The sequence below is a fragment of the Galeopterus variegatus genome, unplaced genomic scaffold, assembly GCF_000696425.1.
Source record: "Galeopterus variegatus unplaced genomic scaffold, G_variegatus-3.0.2 Scaffold285, whole genome shotgun sequence".
In the NCBI taxonomy this organism is placed as follows: domain Eukaryota; kingdom Metazoa; phylum Chordata; class Mammalia; order Dermoptera; family Cynocephalidae; genus Galeopterus; species Galeopterus variegatus.
The window spans coordinates 705,527-711,618 of NW_007726396.1; positions in this window are offsets into that span (position 1 = coordinate 705,527).

The following is a 6,092-nucleotide window of genomic DNA, read 5'->3' on the forward strand; positions in this document are numbered from 1 at the left end:
TAGAATTTCTATTGAGAAGTCTGCTGTTTGTCTGATAGGGGCTTGCTTACAGGTGACTTGATGCTTTTCTCTTGCTTCTTTCAATATTCTCTTTGTCTTTGAGCTTTACCAGTTTGACTATAATGTGTCTTAGAGAGGATATTTTGGGGGTGTCTTTTCTTTTTTTTTTTTTTTAAAGATGACCGGTAAGGGGATCTTAACCCTTGACTTGGTGTTGTCAGCACCACGCTCACCCAGTGAGCTAACCGGCCATCCCTATATGGGATCCGAACCCGTGGCCTTAGTGTTATCAGCACCGCACTCACCCGAATGAGCCACGGGCCAGCCTGGATCTTTTGGGGTTGAATCTGTCTGAGGATCTTTGAGCCTTCTGGATCTGCAGGTCCATGTGTCCCCCAATACCCAGGAAGTTCTCTGATGTTATTTTGTTTAATAGGTTTTTTTATGCCTTCTCCTTTCTCCTTCCCTTTTTGAACACCCATGATTCAAATGTTTGTGTGCTTAAGGTTGTCTGCTAGCTCTGTTAGATTTTCTTCATTTTTTAAAATTCTTTTTCCTTTTTTTTTTTTTTTTGTCTGCCTAAGTTGTTTCAAAAAGGCTGCCTTCAAAATCAGAAATTTTTACTTCTGCTTGCTCTAGCCTACTGCTTAAGCTATTGGTTGTGTTTTTTGTTTCATTGAGTGAATTTTTCAGTTCCATGAGTTCTACTACATTCTTTTCTAAGGTATTAATCTCTTTGTAAATGTCCTCCTTCATATCCTGGATTTTTTTCTTGATTCATTATGTTACCTAACTAAGTCTTCTTGTAGTTCAGTAAGTTTCCTTATAATTGTTGCTCAGAATTCCTTTACAGCCATTTCAAGGGTTTCCTGCTCGATAAGGTCTGGTATTTGAGAATTACAGTATTCTCTTGGTGGTGTCATATTTTCTTGAGTTTTCACATTTCTCGTATCTGTACATTGGTGTCTGGTCATCTGGTAAAGCAGTTACTTTTTTTTTTTGTTCTTGAGTTTTCACATTTCTCGTATCTGTACATTGGTGTCTGGTCATCTGGTAAAGCAGTTGCTTTTCTTTTTGTCTTTTTTTTTTTTTCCGTGTCCGGCAACAGATCGCAACCCTCAGTGTTGCCCCCGTACCGGACCGGGGACCGGCAACGGGACCGCAACCCTCGGTGCTGCTCCCGCACCTCGCTCAGCCAGTGAGTGGGAACCGGTCTGTATGTGGGATCCGAACCCTCGGGCGGGAGCGCCGCCACGCTTCCCAAGCAGCGCACTATCCAGTGCGCCACCGGGCCGGCCCCAGCAGTTGCTTTTTTTATTACTCTGGAGTAGGCTTTGAGGAGAAGGCCATCCTCTTCTTTTTCCAGTCCCAACTGGTGACTTTGTGTCAATGCAGTAAAGTCTCTGGTGGGCCACCTATACAGAGGCTGTAGATACTGCTATGGTGTCAAGCTCCTTTTGCAGCAGCCATGGCTGTGGTGGTGGCTGTGGTGGGCCAACCATGTGGAAAAGTGCTGTTCTTGGGTGTGCTGTCTTGCCTCATTCCAAATCGAGAGGGTGGGCTGCCCTCATCTCCTGCCTGGGCCCCTGTGCATTGCTCTCTTGCCTGCTTCCTGGTACAGGAGGCTGCCTGCCTTTGGATCCTGCCTAGGCCACTGGGCACTGCTCTCCTGCCTACTTTTGGGTGGAGGGCATTGCCTGCCCTTGGCTCCTTGTGAAAAATATTTGGCTTCTTCACAAGCATCATGAAAACACTATCCTTTTCTTTGTTAAATGACATGTTTTAGAGCGGACTTTATTTTGACATTTATACATACAGAAGAATATAAATTATGGGTTTATTGCTCAATTAATCTTTACTTAGTGAACACAACCATGATGCACTACCCAGAACAAGAAATCAAACATTGCCACCACCCCAAAAGCCCCCTCATGTCCCTTCTCAATTACTGCCCCACAAAAAGTCATCATTATCCTGACGTCTATCACTATAAATAAGTTATGCCTAATTTGGAAGTATATATGTGAAACCATACAACATGTACTTTTTTGTATCTGTCATCTTTTGCTTAAGTTATGTTTATGAAATTCATCCACATTGCTGCATTTAGCAGTAGGTCTTTCTTATTGCTGTACAGTATTCCATTGTATAAATACAGGATATTTATCTATTCTGCTCTTCATGTACATTTTATCATTTCCAATTTGGGGCTATTAAAAATGATGCTTTAATGAACATTCTTCTATGTGTCTTTTGTTGCACTGATGTACAGATTTTTGTTGAGTATATACCTAGAAAAGGAATTGTTGAATGCAGGGTGTGAGTGTGTGTTCATTTTTAGTAAATTCTGACTAAACGTTTTCCAAAGAGCTGTGCCAATTTACACTTTCATGAGTATATGTGAGTTTCAGTTGCTCCACACCTTCACGAGCATGTGATGCTCTCAGTCACTTTAATTTTTATCATTCTAGTAGGTGTATGGTGGTATGTAATTGTGGTTTTAGTTTGCATTTCCCTTATGATTAATGAGACTGAACACTTTCATATGTTTATTGGCCATTTGAATATTTTTTTAGTGACTCACCAATTCAAGTTCTTTGCCCATTTTTCTATTAGTTTGTCTTTTTCTTTTGATTTATAGGAGCTTTGTAATATTCTGGATATGAGTCCTTTGTCAGATAATTTTATACAAATATCTTTTCCCAAGAGTGTCTGTGTCTTGCCTTTTCACTCTCCATAGTATATCTATATTAGTTTTTTTTATAAATCATTATGTGGAAAAAGAGACAGCATAAATAACCTAAAAATGTTATTTTTGATGTTTTGATTGGTGGAAATAGAGTGTCATTTTTCTTATTTTAACTTCTTAATATTTTCCCAAATTTTAACTTCTCATTATAATATAACAAAATAAATATTTAAGATAATTATATTAAACTCATGCTTAAATCATTAAATGTTAGTGATGATGATAAATTAGAAGGAAAAAAAAACAGAAATCAAATTTGATTATTTAATTTGAAATAAAAGTTTTGTTTTGTTTTGTTTTTTTCCTTTTTGTCTTTTTTAATTTTTTTACTGACTGGCAACGGGATCGCAACCCTCGGTGTTGCGCCCGCACCGCGCTCAGCCAGTGAGTGGGAACCGGTCTCCACATGGGATCCGAACCCTCAGTGAGAGTACCACCGTGCTCCCAAGCGGCGCACTCTCCAGTGCGCCACCGGGCCGGCCCTGAAATAAAAGTTTTCATTCTTATTATTAAAAATAAGAATTAAAATAGAGTACCCCTAAAATTCCACTAGAAAGTTCTCAGAATAATACTATGAACTGGAAGAGAGAATCTCAAAAGAAATGGCACTGGTCTAAGAGGACTGGTGTGCTCCTGGTATCTTCCATTCTTCCTAAAGGAGAGGCACATACTGGGCATCACTCATCTGACAAAGACCAGACATGACACAAAGTCTGTGAGCTACTCTTTCCTTCTTGGGACCAGAAGGACCTAAAGCTAGTGGCACCTAGAGGCACAAGCCGATGGGTGAGAGTCCTCCCAGTCAAACTTGAAACAGCCTGTTGGAAACCGAGATGAACCCATTAGTTATCTTCACCAGTATTATAGCTCTTGGTTGAACGTGGGACCATGAGTTTAAAAGAATTCAGGTGCAATGGCTATTTTCAGTTTTCTTTCCTGAAAAGAATTAGAAGGTGCAGTTATTGAAGTGGAAACCAGTGGAAATGGAAACTCTTTGGTGTGTGGTGCACCACAGTGTTCCATTAGGAGTGATTTTTAATAATGCTAATCTTGCCTGTTTGTGCTTGGACACAAAGCACAGCTTCCTTCCTGTGCCATTTCTAAAGAGTATTTTTATTTTTTCTTTAGAATGGAGTTGTTTTGTGGAGACACAGTTATTTTCCTACATTACTTAATAACTCTAGGAACACATCCTTGACCTGGAAAATCTTTTTTTTTTTTTTTAATATGACCATAAGACATGATTGAGTTTTTGAAACTATGCTGCTGACTGCTAAGAAATGTAGTCTGTTTTGTTCTATTTTCCCCTCCTTAAACACTAAAAGAGCTCACGGATTTTCTTATTTAATATTTCCCAACCATCTAAATCTACAGAGTTTCCAACTGTAAAGCAGGAAGCAGGAGACTACTTTGTCTGGATGATGCATGGAGGTTCTTCAGGCTACCTTCCCTCTGCATCTATGACCACAGTAATACATTTCTTAAAGTTTTCATGTTTAAAAGATTATAGCAAAGTTCAATTTTGTCCCCCAAGTGTGTTAACACATCTTTGAAAGTATTCATTTTCGAACTTGGAAAATGTTTGAGCAAGAGCCAGCTGGAAGGGGCCAGCATCTCACACATCTCCTAGCACGCTTTCTGATCCTGCCTGACACGATTAACAGGAGGAATACCCTACCTGGAAATGCTCTCCAGGTGTTTCAGGAATACGAACCCTGCACTTGTCCCTGGATCTTGCCCCTGCTCCCCGCCCCAGCCTAGGAGGTGCTGGCTGCTCTCTCCTCCCATGTTCCCAGCACCAGGAACAGCTCCCCACCCCTTTCCTCTCTCCACCAACCCTCCCTCCAGCCTGACCAAACCCTTCCTTCCTACCTAAATATTCACAAAGCACAGCCTTCCAACGCTGGAAAGCCACAGGACAACAGTGCCTCTGCAACCCTTTCATATTCCTTACTAAAGTCCACTCTGAAGTTTGTTTTGGTTTTATTTGTTTGAATTCGTTTTTTGGTTTTTGTTGGGGATTTTTCGGTTGTTATTTTTTTTTATAATGTCTCTGGTTAGAGATTAAACTGTGTCAATAATCTGACTCAGCGAGCCCTAGAGGACAGGATATAAAACTCTCCTCTTTGTGACTTAAACTAATATTTTCCTAAATGTCCTACACTTTCAAAGTAACGTGAATGCTGACAGCAAGTATGCCAAGCAGTTTGTCTCCTAGGTTTCGCTTTACAACGTTACCACCAAATCATCTGCCAAACTATAGTTACTTAAAGGGACCATAACAGATTTTTGGGGAGTGAAAAATAAACACAGGAGTCCTAAAGCATCAGAAAGAGGATTCCCCTGCATATTCTCCCTGGGCTCTGCCTTCCTAGGCAGCTAAAGCTCCCCTCAAACTAGGCCATTCAAAAGCCAGAGGTGTGAGGATCTAAATTCCCTCCTCTTCTTTTATGGACCAACTGTAAAAGAAACAACCTGTAGCATCAACAACATCAGAGAGATTGCTAGAGCCTCTAGATCTCTCAAGACCTAATTGTCCTGCCTTTTCTTTTTTTCCTACGTCTTATTCTACAGAAACAAACCATGAAGAAGAACATTAAACATTTAAAACAACCAAAAGGAACATTAAAAATCAGCTATCAAGAAGAAAAGTCAGTCCCCAGCTCTCCCTATTTCTAATTCTCCAGCCATCTGTGCCTGGAGATTCCCTCTCAGCTAGGACGCCGTCATCTTCACCACCCAGAGAGATGTACCCTCTTCTTTGGAACAATCAAGGGTTTTGTTTTGTTGTTGCTGTTGTTTCTTCATTAGTAAGTAACAGAATGGCATGTGGGCAATCCCACTGCAGCCACTGAGATGCCTTGTGCAAGAGAAAGGGACTGTTTCCCTGCTCTTCAGCTCTTCCCATTGGAGTGACTGGAAGCAGGTGTGCAGGTCGGGAGAAGGAATGGGTTAGAAATGCTGGCGCTGTGACCCTGTAAGAAGAATCCCCAGTGCTGCAAGAGGGCTACTCCTGGTTCATCAGAGCACCTCACATTGGCTTATGTGTCACCGGCAGGCAGGACCCCAAGTTCGGCTTTTGAACACTGTCATCCTTCTTGCTCGGCAGGTGGCAGGTAGGAGAGGGGGATGAAATAAGATGCATTTGTATTCAGATCAATTCCAATAAAATCAGTGAAGGGCAAGCAAGACACTGGAGGTTGGTTTCAGAAATAGTCTATTAGGGGCCGGCCTGGTGGCGCACTGCTACAGTGCGCCGCTTGGGAGCGCAGCGGCGCTCCCGCCGAGGGTTCGGATCCCACATACAGACCGGTTCCCGCTCACTGGCTGAGCGAGGTGCGGG